The sequence below is a fragment of the Protopterus annectens genome, chromosome 10.part0 (assembly GCF_019279795.1).
Source record: "Protopterus annectens isolate FY-2018-M chromosome 10.part0, PAN1.0, whole genome shotgun sequence".
Classification (NCBI taxonomy): Eukaryota; Metazoa; Chordata; order Ceratodontiformes; family Protopteridae; genus Protopterus; species Protopterus annectens.
The window spans coordinates 259,602,259-259,620,261 of NC_056744.1; positions in this window are offsets into that span (position 1 = coordinate 259,602,259).

Here is an 18,003-nt window from a genome sequence, read left to right on the forward strand (position 1 = left end):
ACATGATGATATTGGTGAAATAGTGGGTGAAGTTCCAATATTTCATTTTAGGAATCATAAGAACCTAAAGAGGTTATGTTATAGGAATAGAGATGTGGTGAGGACGGATTTTGGACACACAGAACCATGTGGTGCATGTAACTTTTGTTCTTACATTAACACTACTGAAACATTTCACCACCCAGATTCCAATAGAGAGTTTCGATTTAGAGGGATTCATAATTGTATGACCCCCCACATGGTCTACTTAGCTGAGTGTGAACTATGTTGGGCTTTTTATGTAGGAAAAACTAATAGACCTTTACGATATAGAATGAGGGAACATTTATATAACATCAGGAAAGAGTCACCCCACAATGCATTGTCTAAACATGTCATGGAGCAAGGTGCTCAACATACTTTTAGGTTTAGGGTTATTGAAGCAGTAGTTTTAAGTCCTAGGGGAGGTGATATCAGAACATATACTGAATCTAGAAAGATGAATTGGATCATTATTTTACAGGCAGATAGAGGTAATGGTTTAAATGAGAGGGCATCTATTAGACCTGCCTTGAAAAGGAGGAGGTTGCATAAATAGTATTTATTTTAAATGTATGTATTCTTATATATACTTTTATATACATATTATGCATATATTTTTATATATATATATATATATATATATATATATATATATATATATATATATATGTGTGTGTGTATATAATTTTTATATATATTTTTGTTGCATATTTTTAGCTTTGTTGTTTCATAAGTTAATAAATCATGTAAGTAGATATGTTATGTTAGTTGTTATTATGGGTTTGTAGCTTTAACCCTGATTAATTGATTAATTGATGTGGGGGTGTGTTTTTTATTTTTTATTTATTTATTTTACATTTGTTGACCTGGCTAGTCTAGCTGGACATATATCCGTTTACAGTAGAGGCCCGGGGAGAAAAGCTCCAGAACAGGCAAGCAACAATTATATATCACAAAAAATTAATATGCACAAAAATATACAAGTTGAAAAAGAGAAATTGCAAAAGAATCTAAAATACATTAAAAGTAGAAATAAAAAAAAAGAGAATAAAAGAGAGAATAAATAAAAGCATGGTACTATAGTTAGACTAATAAAACAGAAGGAAACAATGTAGGAATAAGTTACAAAAAGATTATTAGAAAGGCATAGTTCTATGATGTGACTCTCAACAATTGAAAGTGTAAGGTAGGAGCTCAGTAAGGAAGGGGAGGAAGATTAGGTGAATGGAGACATGTTTTCAGTTGGGGTTAGTACAAGGACATAACCATTGAGTTTTAAGATGTTCTTTGATATGTTTTTTTTTAAACGAGTAGTAGAGTCTTGATTAGTTAATTCTTGAGGGAGTTGATTCCAGTTTTTACCTATGGAATTTGAAAATAATGCGTCACCAGCTTTATTGTGCGATTTAGTAACATATACTAGTAGTTTATTGGCAGAGCGAAGTGTGGCTAGATTTTTATAAGGTGAAGTTGAGTATCATCAGGGTAGTAAAGTGTCTTATGAATGATGAGTAATTGTTGGTAGAGTAAGTGGTTATTTAGCTCTAGCCAATTTAGTTGTTTGAGGTTGAGACAGTGGTGAGTTCTGAGGGGAGTAGCAGTAATGAATCTTGCTATACTATTATAGCAGGTAGAGAGTTTGGAAATGTTGTTTTTAGATAAGTTAGTGTATAAAGCTGAGGCATAAAAAAGGGTGGAGATCAGGTGGGTTTGAGCAATGTTTTTTCTTGCTACTGGGGTAAGGAAGGGTTTAATTCTGTAGAGCAGCCCAACTTTTTTATTTACAGCTTTAATAGTAGAGTTAATATGGTCATCAAAGTTAAGATGGTTGTCGATGGTTACACCTAACAGTCGAGTGGTCATATCAGGGTTAATACAGGTAGAATTATTTGAGGAGATAGTGAAAAATGGTGTGGGAGATTTATTGGTAGGAGTAAAGAGAAGAAGCTTAGTTTTTTGGGGTTAAGGAGGAGGCAGTGTTGCATAAACCATTTTTCAACGTTTTGGAAAACTGTTTGGGTGATGGACTGAAGGGAGGAAACATTTTTAGCAGTGCAGATCAAAGTAGAGTCGTCAGCATATTGAATACAAGTAGCTTGTGGCACATTAAAGTGTAGGTCATTAATAAATAATGAGAAAAGAAGGGGACCTAAGATTGATCCTTGTGGAACACCAATATTTACTGGGGTTAAGGATGATAGGTTGTTATCCCAAAGCACTGCTTGTTGCCTGTTATTGAGATAGCTCGTAAACCACTGTAGAGAGTGTGAGCTAAGAGAAAAGAGGTTGAATTTGTGAAGAAGTATATTATGGTTAACCATATCAAAGGCTTTTGATAGGTCTATGAATAGAGCAGAGGAGAAACGATTATTGTTTCGATTATTATTTATGGAGTCAGAGAAGGAAAGGAGGGCAGTTGTAGTGCTATGTAAAGGCCTGAAACCATGTTGACAAGTCAGCTAGAAGTTTGTTTTGAAGAAGGTAGTTGAGAAATTGTTTGTGTATGCATCTTTCCATAATTTTAGCTAATGGGGAGAGTAAAGCAATAGGGCGAAAGTTGGAGAGCTCAGTAAAAGAGCCCCCTTTATGTAGAGGAATTATATGAGATATTTTCCATATGGTGGGGATCACTCCTTCAGAGATAGTCCTATTAATCAGTATGGATATGGGGTGATTAATAGATTTTGCAGCAATTTGTAAGTATTCAGATGGGAGTTGGTCATCAGAAGGGGTACATGGTTTGAGTTTGTTGAGAAGCTTATAAATAATAGATGAAGTGGCAGGTTGAATCTGAAAGGCATTAGAAGAGTCTTCAGAGATATTTGGTGAGAATGCAGAAGATGTGGGTAATGAATTAGCTAGAGTTTGAATGGCTTCTGTAAAGTACTTATTAAAGGCATCTGGGATCAGTGTCGAATTGTTAAGGTTAAAGCCTGAAGGGATAGGATTAGATGAATGCCCTGGTTTCAGAAGTTTATTAACACCTGACCAGAACGTTTGAGGGGTTTTTTGACTAGTTTGTTGAAGATGAAGATAAAATTCTTTTTTATCTCTAAGAGTATCTTTCTTGGTGGCATTTCTTAATTGTTTGAAGAGGAGGTGATCTGATGGATGTTTGGTAGCTCTCCATTTAGCCCATATTTTATTTCTGAGGATCATTTTTTCTTTAGTTTGCTTAGTTAGCCATGGGGCAGTCCTGGCTCTTATCCTAGTAGAACGTAAAGGAGCATGATAATCAAGGATTTGCAGAAAGTTTGTGTTAAAATAGTTAACCGCTTCATTAAGTTCAAGATGTGTCAATGGCGACCAGTCACATGCCTGCAATTCAGTAAGGAAGTTATCAGGGTTGAAAAATCTTTTGAGCGGATGTCCTAAGTTTATGAGCATTTGGAATATTTAATTTTTCCTAATGACATATGTAAGTATATGATCACTAATACTATCAGGAAGGGTTCCTGGGGTATAGTTGCTTGGGTGGTTATTAATAAGGATCCAGTCCAAAATTGTTTCTTTCTTATTTGGTTTATGGATTCTAGTTGGAGTTGATATTAATTGAGAGAAACCATAGAGATTAATGTGGTTAGTGGGCTGCTGGGATGAACAGGTTGTCCAGTCAATGTTGAAGTCCCCAAGTATAATGGTTTCTTGGGGTAGTTGATTAGAAAGGGAACTAAGTAAGTCTTCTAGATTCTGAATATTGTTGCCAGTGGGAAGATACATACAAATTAGATAGATTTATTTGTTATTGTTAATCTGAAGTTTGGTTACTAATATTTCAGCTTTGTGGTCTGTTAATGGAAGTTCATTATAAAGGGTAACTTGGAGGTTAGACTTGTAGATGATGGCTATACCGCCACCTTTCTTCTTTGTGCGGTCATATCAAAGTATGTTGTAGCCAGGAGGGGTAATTTCCTGGTCTTGAGTAGAGGGTTTTAGCCATGTTTCTGTTAGACATAGAATATCAAATGAGTGCAAGTTAAGGAGTGCATGGAGGTGGTGAATTTTGTTATTGACACTTCTAATATTAAGGTGGGCTATTAGAAGGGAGTTGGCTGCTTTAGTACATGATGAATGTAAAGGTAAAGGATTATTATTTGGATTATATTCAAACGTGGTAGAGGGACCGGGATTAGGATGAATATCACCATGGAGGAGGAGGTGGTGATGGGAATAAGATAGTAATTTGAGGATTTTAAGTGAGATATTAAGGATCTTTTTGTTTAAGTAGAATGTCATATGAGTTATTCTATGGTATTTTGGTCCTAGATAGTTGGAGGAACAGGTTATGTTACTATGATTAAGGGTGATGAGGAAAAAGGAAGGAAGAGTTTGTTGGAGATAAAGGTTTTGTTCATTTAAAGTGATGTTTTCCACAAAGGTGATGTAGTAAGATATAGAAAGAAAGGCTGTAGCAGTAATAAAAAGAAGGATATGTATGAGTAAAGTATTAAGTCTTGGAGACATGGTAGTGACAAGTAAAGCTGACAAGTAAATGTAGCTTATAAAAGATGGTCAGTGTAACAGTAAGTAGATCAGTGCAAATTTGTACAATAGGGTTTAAGGGAAATAAGAAAAAGAAGTTGAGGTAGGAGATAGTTAGAGGTAGTCAAAATAAGAGGTAGATGCTAGATAGATAGTAAGTAAAAGGTACAGTGAGACAAGGTAAAAATGAAAAATAGAGGAGGATGTAAGAAATAAAGTTAAATAGGAGTTAAAGGAGATAAGAATAAAATAGTTTTAGATTTAGAGGGGAGAGATGGGTGGATCAGGAGGAGGGGAGGGAAAGAAAGAGAGATTAAATCTTAGGGGAGAGGTCTAGTGGTAAGATGGTTGGAGATAGGTTAGAAGGATAAGGGGGAGTGTCTAGTGAGGTATAAGTTATATACTTATATATATTGTGGTTTCTTTTGTCTGTTTAAATGACTTGGTCTGAAGAAGCTCCTAAGTGAAAGCGCTTACCATCTATTTATAATAAACCTGAGTTTTACACAGTACATTATATTGGAATTTGCCTTTTTCGCATCGACTGATATATGCTTTTGCTCTTGGAAGGGTCTATTTGGCATGGTAGCTCCATGGATTATTTATTAATTTACATTTCCCCTATTGTTGAATGATGGTGCTGGATATGTTTGAGAAAATATCCGATTTATTTATATCTGAAATGGCTTAGTGGTAAATCGCTTTGGCTGTAATCTGCAGAATCCTGGGTATGAGACTTGCGAGCGCTGCTTATTTTTTTGCTGGGCAGAACAGGGGCTGTTGGAGACACATTGATTAATGCACTTTAAAGCAGTTGTAAGTGGGTTTGCACAGGTTTGCGTGTAGCTAAGCGATGCTTACGTGAACTTTGCTTCACTTATGGACGCTTAAACCTATGTTAATTTTAAATAAAGAAAAGAAGAAAAGGGAGATATGAAAGTGGTGAAATTAGGGCAAGCAGGGGGACAAACAAGAGGATAAACAAGTAGGGATGTGCAGGACGAGTGTAGGCAAGGACTGTAGCTCTTCATTTCTTTGGCAGCAACAGCTGCTTTCAATGTGGACAGTTTAGAATTTGGAGCCTCACAACCTACAGGGAGGTGTGTGGGCATCATACAATATGGATTATTAGTAGGGTTAGACTGTATGCTGGGTACATGTCTTTGGGGGAAATGCAGACCTATGTATGGGACGTGTTTGTTGTGGGACAGATGCCCTTTTTGTTTAAGGTGAGAGTGAGATGTTAAGGAAGGTTTATTGGTAAATGTGGTGAGGAAGGTTTTGTAGGAGAGGTTGCATTTGCAGACAGACAAGACAGACAAGACAGCAGGCAGGGGCATTGTATGACACATGGGGGGGTAGACATCCTGACAGGGAGGGTGGTTGAGAATCTGAGGCTCATGAGCCCCCCAGATGGTAGTAGTGGCACTGATTTCCCCACCTGATGGCAGTCACCACTACTCCTTCACAGCCCTGAAGGTGGATCTGCTGGGGGCTGAGCTGGAGGGGCCGCCTGCCCCTATAGCTGCAACAGCCTGCCCTCCACCTGGTGAAGGTGGTCATCCAGCTCCATCTGGAGGACACTGCACACCATGCTACAGACCTCGTCTTGGGTGACAACGTCCTCAAAGCACCCACTTGGGGGGGTGAGCCCCATCCCCTGCAGCGGTTCCATCCAAGGGTGGTGCAGGACCAGCAGATAAGTAAGGTCTGGGTTAGGTCCCAGATGTGTTGGGACCCAGTGCCTCAGCCAGGTGGGGGGGAGGTGGATCCACTGGGATCTGCTTTCCTATATGTGCTATGGTGTGTAAATTAACAATGAATATTGGTTAGTCATGCACAACACATTACAACATTAGTCAAAATAGCATGCATGGATATTCCCATTAACCCAAAACAGTGCAATTATAACAGTGCCATAGCAAACAGAACACATGCATATATGGAATGGCATTCAGGATTGCAACAGTATGCCAGTTAGTGGTATGTCAGGCAGGCAATAAGATAATTATTCAACAGAAGATATTAGTATGCACACAGTTTAAACAATGATAAACCAAACGGAACAACGGTCCCAAAAGTAGAGGTTTGTTTAGGAACATACCCATGTTGGTTTCAGTGTGATGGTTGAATGAGTTGAGTGGTGGGGGAAGGGAACAGATTCAGTTGACAACTGCTATCAAGTATATTTTTCAGTACACTACTATTAACTACTCTACATTCTCACCACACTTACACTCTACCTGGGCCATGGAGCTGCTACAGCACACCAACAGCTGTAGATATCAACATTGCAATTGTACCCTTATTTTAGTTATACACATCAGACCTGTTTCTATACCAATTTCTTTACCTGTGGGCCTGTCCAGATGAACTGTGTGCACATTACATTGCTGTTTGTACACATATTTCAGATTCACATATTAGTTGCAGGCCCTGGAGAATGTGTTGTGTCTTTCATATACATCTACTGGGACATTCTCTGTGTGCAGGTTTCTTGTCAACTGGGGAAACTATCTGTGACAGTGTGACACTTGAGGGACTTGTCTGGACCAGACTGCAGAGTGTGGATGTCTAGCTTGCATCTATTTGTAGGACTAGGGCTGATCAACACAGCAATTGTACACCTTTTATAGCTATACGCATCATACTAATACTTCTATTCAGATTGCTTTACCTGTGTGCCCTGTATGGAAAATGCTTGTGTTGCAGTACATTATTTTTTCTATTCAGATTGCAGTTTAAAACTGTAGAACCAGACTGGGATGTTAGTGGCAGACCCTGGATTTGAACCATACTGTGTGTGCAAAATTGAACTACAGGCCTAGTCCTTATCAGACTGAGCTACTGGGGAAGTGTGATTTTTTGCTTGTGACATTTCTATCTAGTACATATTTTTGTGCACAGTACTTTTATTATCACATGTTGCATTATTTGTTTCCCATTTTCAGTACATGTTATGCATACACAACAGATATTGGTGTCACTGTTTGTGAAACGTGCACATTAACTGGATTGCACATTTGACTGTTTTACAACTAAATACTGCAATTTAGATTCCTGAGTACACAGTGTAGCTTTTAGGCCTGCACCTTTTAGCATTATACATTTCTCAGTACATTCACAGCTACATATGGCTGAAATTGAAAGGTTAACACATGACAATGTTGGCAGAAAAACAAGTAAAACACAGTCTGATGGGAATATGTACTGTTGCATTTTTCCATTTAGTTGACATGCCCATTCTAAAGTATGCAGACAAGCAGTGCTAAATCAGTTCACCTCAGTTAATGCATTCTGCAGGACATACACATTTCTATTTATCAGGTACAAGTGAGGTAAAACACACCAGTGTTTGGGATCACTTTTATTAGTTTTGACAAACATATCTGTGTACGACTCAGAACTCCACAATTACTATTCCTGCATGATCTGCACAGGGGACTGCTTTTCATTTCTAACTGTTACAGTAGCCCTGACATGGCACTTTCTTGGCAGGTTCACTCAGACACACTCATACATATTCTAATATTCCTCTCCTGCATATTGTACCTTGTTTACTACTGATATCTGTCTTACATAGCAGCTGGGAATACCCCATTGTAACACTGGCAGCCTGATACAGGCATTTATTCCTGACTTTTACAGCACAATTATATATACAAGCAGTATTACCATTACTATAATTTTGATTTCTTACTGCTAATAGTAGTGGGTATTCTATACTCATCATACTGCCAACACAGCGGGGCCAGTCATTGTGCATGAGTGTGCACATTCTGGGAACTCTCTGCTGCAGCTGTATGGGGAGACATCACATATTAATCACTCCCGCACAGTCACAAGTTGAACTTTTTCCATACTTAGTTAGAGATACATAAGACTGCATACTTTCAGACAGGTGGGGCATCCTGTGCTCAGGCTTCTTGGATCCACTGGTCCAAGACTGCACCCCTCCACTGCTTCAGGTCATTATGGTGATGTTGTACCTGCTCACCAGTCCAGGGTATGACAGTGTCACTGATGAGATCACGTGCAAGCTGGTCCCAGGCCTCTTCTTTGTAATGCAAGCCCTGGTACTGGCCCTGCAGCAGCCTCCCATCATGTTTTTTAACTAGGAGCCCAACCATGACCCTGGACTCCTGTATGCCCCAACGTTGCACTCAGAAGTGCACACCTTCTCCAGCACCAGCCATTTTGGTCCTGCTCTGTGCAATTCCAAATGGTTATGGCTGTATTCCCACCTGTGTGGTTTAAATAGGGCTGTTTTCCCGCACTTTTTCCTGATTGGCCAGTTTTAATATGCTGCACTATGCTTAGCTCCACGCAAATCCACATAGCAATGCTTACACCAGCTAAGCAGAGCTGAATGCTGGTAAGCAAAGCATTGCTTAAATCTAATTTTTTCATTAAAGTTATAAATTGTTTTTTTCATTTAGATGTTACATATTCCCACTCCTACTGTGCTATACATGAGCCATATGATTGACATCTATCATTTAGATTCCTTAAAGGTTTATTAAATAATTTGCCAGAGGAGGAATTCGAACCGAGCATGTTCTACATGTTATACCATGGCAGTACCACTATGCTACAGCAGCTTGATGACATTTTCTATCACAGTAGCACTTGTCTATCATTTTTAGGATTTCAGCCCGGGTAATCATAGTGGTGTGCCCCACAAACAAGCTGCACAGTGCTTAAACTTTGGATTTATTTAATGAAAAAAAACTTTATTACATTTCTTTATTTTATATTCCTTTCTTCTTGCCCTGCTGCTTCCATACATGTAGGGCAAGTGTGCATACATTTGGGGGTGTGCATCTGAAGGCTCCTGCCTTCTATAGGTGTTTGTGGTAATTTTTTTTTAGTGTCCGCGGACAATGAAATCTTAGCTTTTTACATTTCAATGTTTGCAGAAACTCGTTTACTATATACTATTAGAGTCAGGCTCTAATATTATATAGCAAAAACCGAACTGCAAAAACTAGTAAAAAGTTCCGTACTGGCAGACAAAAAAAGTCTTTTATTCACAAATCCAACAAATATTGAGTGCTTTCGTCTGCACAAGGCAGACTTCTTCAGAATAATAAACCTATGGTGCCTCTGTTTTTTATACAATCTTGTTCAAAAGCAATTAATCAATAATTGAAAATTAAACCATCAAAATTAATTTTAAGGTGAGAAAGTAATTTTAATTAAATTGTTTCTCATACCTTAAATCTTTGTGGTTTATTAACATTTTTTTAATATAAACTGAACAAAATGCCCTGTATAAATACATTGATACTAAGAAAAGTCTTGTTAATTGTATAGGTTAAAAACAATGTCAACACAAATTTTATGTTAAAAGAATTTCAAGAAATAATTAAGAATGGTGTTGTGTTGTATGCAATTCATACATTTAGTTTTGAGCTGTTAAACAAAACATTCTCTTGTGTTCACCTATGCATGTTTACTATTGTATAAAACAAATAGCACTGATTTCAAAAAATTGTTTTCATCCACTACGTGGTTCATATAGAACCATATTTAAATTAAAAACAACTAATGTTCAAATCTGTTTAGTGTTCTTTGTGTTGTTTATATATACAATCTTAAAAATATTTCAAATAAACAATAAAAAACCTACAACCAAATGAATGTGGTATAAAAGCCACAAAGTTCAACCTGTAACCCCAGGTGAACAAGGGTAATTAAATATCCTGAATAGTGTCTAAATAAGGAACTGTTCCCCCTAAAACAAAAACACCCACCACCCCACAAGTGGTAGGTCAAAAATATTGTATAAGACTATTCTGTCCTACTGGGGTGTATATAGTGTGTATCTCAAACTGTAAGTGTTTTTTAATAAAAATGGTGATAGTTAATGTATTTATAAGTAAGGTTATTAATACATAGTAGAGAATGATAATTATGTTAAAAATATATATAAAAAATATATAAAAATACATATTATCTCTAAAATATAGTCTTTAAATAATGAATAAATATTTATTTAAAATACAATAAATAATTAATATTAAACTGACGCTGCTTTATCAATCAATATTGCTTTAATGTTGATATATTCATTGAGGCCTGGAGAATAATTAGACCTAAGTCTCAACTGCCACTTTATCTCCCTTTGTAGTAAAAGATTTTTGATGTCCCCTCCCCTACTGTTTTCTTTTATCAAGTCCAGAATGCCAAACCTAAAATCTGTAAAGCCTTCACACAGTGTGGAATGCTTATAGAGAGCACTGGTCTCTTTCTTCACTTTGATGTCATTTATGTGTTCATATATTCTCTCTCTAAGTGTTCTCTCGGTTTTGCCCACATAGAAGGAGGGGCATTTTGTACAGGTGGCCAAATAAACTAACATTCTACTACAACAATTGCCTTTGCAAAATGAAACCTTACTATTCAATCCATTTTTAAGATTTATATCTTCCACTAAATTAATGTATACACACTGTCTACAACAACCACACTTAGTTGTTCCTTTCTTCTTGTCAACAGTTGTTGTTTCTATTTCAAACAATCTTTTAAAATGTTTACCCGTCTTATATGTGAACATGGGTTTGTTACCAACTATTTCATATATTTCCTTATTTGTTTTAAGAATAGACCAATTACTTTCCAAAATTTTGGTGAAACAATCAGAAAATCCATTATATTCAACTATGCAGGCACCCGAAAAGTCTTTAATGTCATTCATCCTGTTATCTTTGGGTGCCAACTTTTGACCTAACAAGGGTTTATACTTGATCCCCCACCCTAAATATACTTCTTCCAAAATTTCACCCACTAACTGTTTTGGGTAATCCCTTTCTAAAAATTTTTCCATCAGAAAAGCAAATTCACACTGTAGGTCATTGTATTCAGAAGTCATCCTCGCTATTCTTACAGCCTGACCCTTAATAATACTTTTATTTTGATGAAAGGGATGCAGGCTGTTGAAATGGAGATAGCTATTACACCAAGTACTTTTTCGAAAAATGTTAGACTTAAAACCTTGAGCCTTTTTACTAAGAGTAATGTCCAAATAATTTATACTATAATTCTGTATTTCATAAGTAAATGACAAATAAGTTGTGGTTTCATTTATGTATTTCATAAATTTTTCCAGTTGGCCCTTCTGGTCTTCCTCCCAAACAAGAAAAATATCATCTAAAAACCTGAGGTAAATTTTAATGTTGTTCATGAAATCACTGGGAAAAATATATTGTTCTTCCCAGCCAAGGAGTACAAGGTTTGCATATATGGGGGCGCACGCTGCCCCCATAGCCACCCCGTCACTTGTTTATAATATTCTCCTTGGAATAAAATGAAGTTATTGTCCAGGACAACCTCGGTCAGTTCTAATATCAATCTTTTACTGTCTGGTGATAAATCAAGATGTTTATTAACACAATTCTCAAAGTAATCAAACCCCAAATCTCTGGGTATACAAGTGAATAAATCTTTAACATCTATGGTGACCATTTTACAGGTTTCTGACCACAGGTTGTTGTTAATTTTACCCAGAAAGTCCCAGGAATCCTGGACTAAGTGTTTTTGCTTCTTAACAATTCCTTTTAATTTTTGGTCAATATATACTGCCAATGGGTGGGTTTTAGACTTTTTCGCTGAAACTATTGGGCGGAAAGGAGGTTTCAGGATGTTTTTGTGTATCTTGGGTATTCCAAAAAAATGTGGTACACATGGATGCTTTTGCTTCAAAAAATTATACGTTTCACCTTCAATTCTGTTTTCTATAAGATATTCTTCCAAAAGAGAGTCTATTCTACTATAAGCTATTTGAACTTCATTGTGTGAAACAGTAGTGTAAGTTTTTTCGTCAGTCAGCAAAGAAGTGAAAACATCACTGTAAGCCTCCTGATGAAAAATAACAACGCCCCCACCTTTGTCAGGTTGCATAAATCTTAAATGTACCTCTTTCCTTAAGTTTTACAATATCTCCTCCTCTTTCTTTAAATTGTTTTCGATAATACCTCCCTTTAACTCTCTGTATATTTCATATATATTGTTAGTTACTATAGTTTCGAAGGTATTAATAACCGGGTGTAATGGTGGATTGTAAATGCTTCTCCTAGTTAAAATTCTAGATGTTTCCATTATATTTCCTTCCATGTTGTTTCCTTGGTTTTCTGTGGTGATTCATAATTCTTAAATTCAATTTTCTAAGATATAATTTCAATTCTAGCAATATATTAGCTAAATCACCACGAGTAGTTTTAACAAATTTAAAACCTCTAGAAAACAATTAGAAATGTAACTTTTCCAATTTTAAATCTGTATAGTTGTGTATTTTGAAACCTTTATGTTGAAAAGTAATACCATTGTCTTCTTGTTTAATTTCATCTATCTCCCTCTCCTGCCTCTGTTTTTCCAGGCAAGACCGCTCCCACCCATTTGTTCCTGCGGTCCTGGATCTGAGGGAATTCTTTGTTTGCTGGCCAGTCTCTCCGATCTCCTGGGCCCTAAAAAAGTTTCAATAGGTTCTTGGAAGGAATCTAATTCATCTAGGTAACCATTTCTCCTCTGAAAGGGTTTTCCTTGTTCTAATCCATCATAAAATTCCACCCTCTTAGTTCTCCCTGGTTCATTCTGATTGTAAGTAAGCCTGTCATTTTTACTGGTGTAATTCCCTGTGTTTTTCCAAACTTTCTGAAATGGAAGGGGGTAACTTTTACCTTTCTTGTACTGTTCCCTGTCTCTTAATAATTTACCCTGTTTTCTTTCATAAACTTTGTCAACTTTGGTTTCAATTCTTTTCAAAATTTTAAAATATAAACTTTCATATTCTTCAAATAATAAATCATTTACTATATCACTTTGAATACCATTAGCTTCGTTCAATAATTTCTTAAGCTGCACTTCGTTGTACTTAATTAATTTTGAAATTAAAGTAAAACCACAGTCATCAAAGAAAGAATAAAAATCAGTCAGCACATTTTCCGTATATTGAATACCAAATGGATATTTGTAAAATCTGAGTCCCTGAGGGACTATTTTGTTGACCAAACATTGATGTAGGTAATTACTGTCAACTTGCAAACATTTATATTTATACAGCATTTTTTCAAATTCAAACATTTTGTCCTTTAAGGTTAGTTCCTTGTGCTTAAAAACACCATTTTTCGATGGGTACAACACTTCGCCATTACTATTCAAAGATTTATCAAACATGTAGTTTTTATCAAGAATGTCTTTATAGCCATTTAAATAACAGTCAGTAGCCTCAACAACCTGTCGCGGTTGAAAAAAATTAGATGCCACTGCTTCATTTAACTGAGGACTGATGGATACAGTACCTTTAGAATTAGCGTTAGATGTTTTGGATCGCTGAAAGTAACTTCTATTGTCCGTCAAAGGATTTTCATCCTGATTGAAACGCATAGCTTCTCTTTCAGATGTACTCCTTTTGTTGTGCGATTCCACCCCGTCTTTCTTTTTCATTCCACTATTACTCCCGTTCCCTGAGCGTGGAGATGACGTCACCGGGTGCACGAAGGTATTGGCCTCGACTTGGTCGCCTGGTCTAGCTCTCCCTGTAACTTCCCCTTGCGAAAAAAATTCAATCAGCTTATTGAGATCCCCACACAAAGTGGAGATCTCTTCTCTTAACTGAGAAACCTCTCGTTGGGTTTGTATTAAATTCATACAATCATTGAGCTGAAGGTCACAGCCAACGATAGTGGAATCATTCAAAGTCTTTTCCATAAAGGCACCAAATGAAACAGCTTCACAGCTAGGTTAAATAGATGATAAAGGCACCAAACAAAACAGCTTCATGGCTAGATTCAATAAAATAATAAATTTCAACGCACTTCTCTGTCTGTAGTGTAATGGAACACCAAGAACCAAAACTCTTAGATAGCAAAAACCTAACTGCAAAAACTAGTAAAAAGTTCCGTACTGGCAGACAAAAAAAGTCTTTTATTCACAAATCCAACAAATATTGAACGCTTTCATCTACACAAGGCAGACTTCTTCAGAATAATAAACCTATGGTGCCTCTGTTTTTTATACAATCTTGTTCAAAAGCAATTAATCAATAATTGATAATTAAACCATCAAAGTTAATTTTAAGGTGAGAAAGTAATTTTAATTAAATTGTTTCTCATACCTTAAATCTTTGTGGTTTATTAACATTTTTTAATATAAACTGAACAAAACGCCCTGTATAAATACATTGATACTAAGAAAAGTCTTGTTAATTGTATAGGTTAAAAACAATGTCAACACAAATTTTATGTTAAAAGAATTTCAAGAAATAATTAAGAATGGTGTTGTGTTGTATGCAATTCATACATTTAGTTTTGAGCTGTTAAACAAAACATTCTCTTGTGTTCACCTATGCATGTTTACTATTGTATAAAACAAATAGCACTGATTTCAAAAAATTGTTTTCATCCACTATGTGGTTCATATAGAACCGTATTTAAATTAAAAACAACTAATGTTCAAATCTGTTTAGTGTTCTTTGTGTTGTTTATATATACAATCCTAAAAATATTTCAAATAAACAATAAAAAACCTACAACCAAATGAATGTGGTATTAAAGCCACAAAGTTCAACCTGTAACCCCAGGTGAACAAGGGTAATTAAATATCCTGAATAGTGGCTAAACAAGGAACTGTTCCCACTAAAACAAAAACACCCCCCCACCCCACAAGTGGTAGGTCAAAAATATTGTATAAGACTACTCTGTCCTACTGGGGTGTATATAGTGTGTATCTCAAACTGTAAGTGTTTTTAATAAAAATGGTGATAGTTAATGTATTTATAAGTAAGGTTATTAATACATAGTAAAGAATGATAATTATGTTAAAAATATATATAAAAAATATATAAAAATACATATTATCTCTAAAATATAGTCTTTAAATAATGAATAAATATTTATTTAAAATACAATAAATAATTAATATTAAACTGATGCTGCTTTATCAATCAATATTGCTTTAATGTTGATATATTCATTGAGGCCTGGAGAATAATTGGACCTAAGTCTCAACTGCCACTTTATCTCCCTTTGTAGTAAAAGATTTTTGATGTCCCCTCCCCTATTATTTTCTTTTATCAAGTCTAATATTATCTAGTTTAACACTCATCCATGTCAGAAAGTGCTGTACAGCACTTTCAGAGAGAAGGGAGCATGCTCCAGGTTCTGGTACTGCTGACACATGCCCCCTGCACTCGTTCCTGGTTCTTGGCTTTTTAGTTTAGATAGCAGTGCGCCTTCATGCATATGCAAGGTGCGCTGTTATCCTAAATGGACACGGACCACTCTGTGCAAGAATAGCCTTATTCTTGCATGGGGCTTCGTGAATCCCGGGGGTTATCTTTCAGTTGCAGTGCGGCAACAGACACAATGTCTGTGCTGAGAAGTTTTCTGTATTGTCTTGGAAGTGTGTTATTGTTTTATGATTTCTAGGATGTGCAAAGATCTGAGGGCAAGCCCTTGTGTATGTATTTTTACAGGGAGATGATAAATTCTGCTAGATTTCAGCAGTGGAAGTTTTACCTAGGATAGAGTCAGATGACAAGAAATGATGTCTATCTGCAAGCTATCCCAGCAGTAATATTTGAGATATTAATTTAAGAAGTCTCGGAGAGAGACTGAGCATTCTGTATTCTGTTTTTTACCTGACAAAATCAGCTAGAGGATCTATTCACCACATCTGCCTTGATGCTCTAATTAAGTATGTAAATCTAGGGAACTATACAGTATAATACTTTTAGCTCTAGTCAGGAATATAGCAAAGCTTAATTTAGAAGCTTTTTGTTTCTTTCTTTATTTATTTAAATTTGTTGACTGGGAGTGTCCGACTGGACGTAGGTCCATTTTCAGCGGAGGCCCGGGGAGAAAAGCTCCACAGTAAAATAAACAGACAGTAGTTACATTGGATTACATAGTGATTAACAATTTAACATAGCAATTACTTACAACATATTTACAGATGAAGAACATAGTACATCAGTAGACAACTAGAATCTTTATCTGTGAAGTACATAACAGACATTAACAAATGTTACAATGAGAAGTTCCTGCTGTATAATAAGTACTAGGCTTATGAGCATCTGAGCTTGCTATAATCAAGGTAGTTAGTGGAGTGGAAAGAAAGGTAGTGGTTTTATGGGGTGGATGATATTAGAGTGGGAGTTGCAAGGGCACAGCCAGCATGTTTTAGGTGCGCTTTTAGTAAAGCTTTGAAGTGGGTGCATAATGGTACGGAGGTAATTGAAGGTGGGAGTGAGTTCCATAATTTGGCTATGGCGCAAGAGAATAGTGCTTCACCAGCAGAGTTATTGGCTTTAGTGATCTGCAAGTGATTTTTGTTGCTGGAACTTAGTGGTCTGGTGGTGCCATAGGGTTGGAGTAGATTCTGGAGGGATGGGACATTTAGTGGATGGTTTACTAGTTTGTGGGCTATATGTATTTTTGACTCTCCTGCACTGTTGTTTTAAATATTTCCTGTGATTTTGAACTCTGATGTTACTATACATATATTTAGTATTGTTATTATTAAATATATTTAAACCTTTCATTGTGGCTGGTCTGTCTAGACATATTCAAGCTCTGAGAGTACTTGCATATTTGATGACACTGTGTAGGCCACTCCTAATAGCATTGCTTTTGGTCAAACTATCATTTGTTATGACAGTAACATTACACAGTAAGATTGGACATCCTTTGCTAAGGATCTTAATGTAGCTGATAAGGAGCTGCTTGGTGGCAATAACTACCTTATAGTCTGGGCATAGCTAGTAAACCTGTGCCAGTCTTTCACAGGTGTGTGTGTGTGTGTGTGTGTGTGTGTGTGTGTGTGTGTGTGTGTGTGTGTGTGTGTGTGTGTGTGCGTGTGTGCGTGTGTGTGCGTGTGTGTGTGTGTGTGTGTGTGTGTGTGTGTGTGTGTGTGTGTGTGTGTGTGTGTGTGTGTGTGTGCGTGTGTGTGCGTGTGTGTCAGCTACTTGAGCAGGGACATGAGGAATTGGTTGGCAAAGATGGTGCTGGAGGTCTTGGCTTGGCCACTCAGCTGATATCTTAACTCTGTAGCTCTGCCAGTGGGGAGTCTTATTGGGGATCTGGAGAAAGAGGGAGAAACCAGCCCCGGACGATTGTGGTCTCTGTGTGCACTTAAGGGAAATTGCACTTAATGCAGAGAGATGCATCCGGAAATACTGTGGCTGTACCTGTCATCCTCCCAATGTATGTACCCCACTGTTGCCATTGGTGAGGATTGAGGCTCCTTGATTACTGGACCAGTGGTGGGGTGCCACAGAAGTAAATGAGGGTGAGGCATCAATGAAGGTTGTTTATGAATACCCATATGGGTTAACATTTACATACACCATTCATGTTAAGGAAATTCATTTTCTTGATGCATTCTTTGAGAGAGTTTCAGGCCAGGAGATTGTTTATAAATTGTTTGGAAAACCTGCAACTTCAAATAGTCCCTTGCATATGACTAGTTGTCATCCCTTTCATACTAAGTTATCATCGTCAC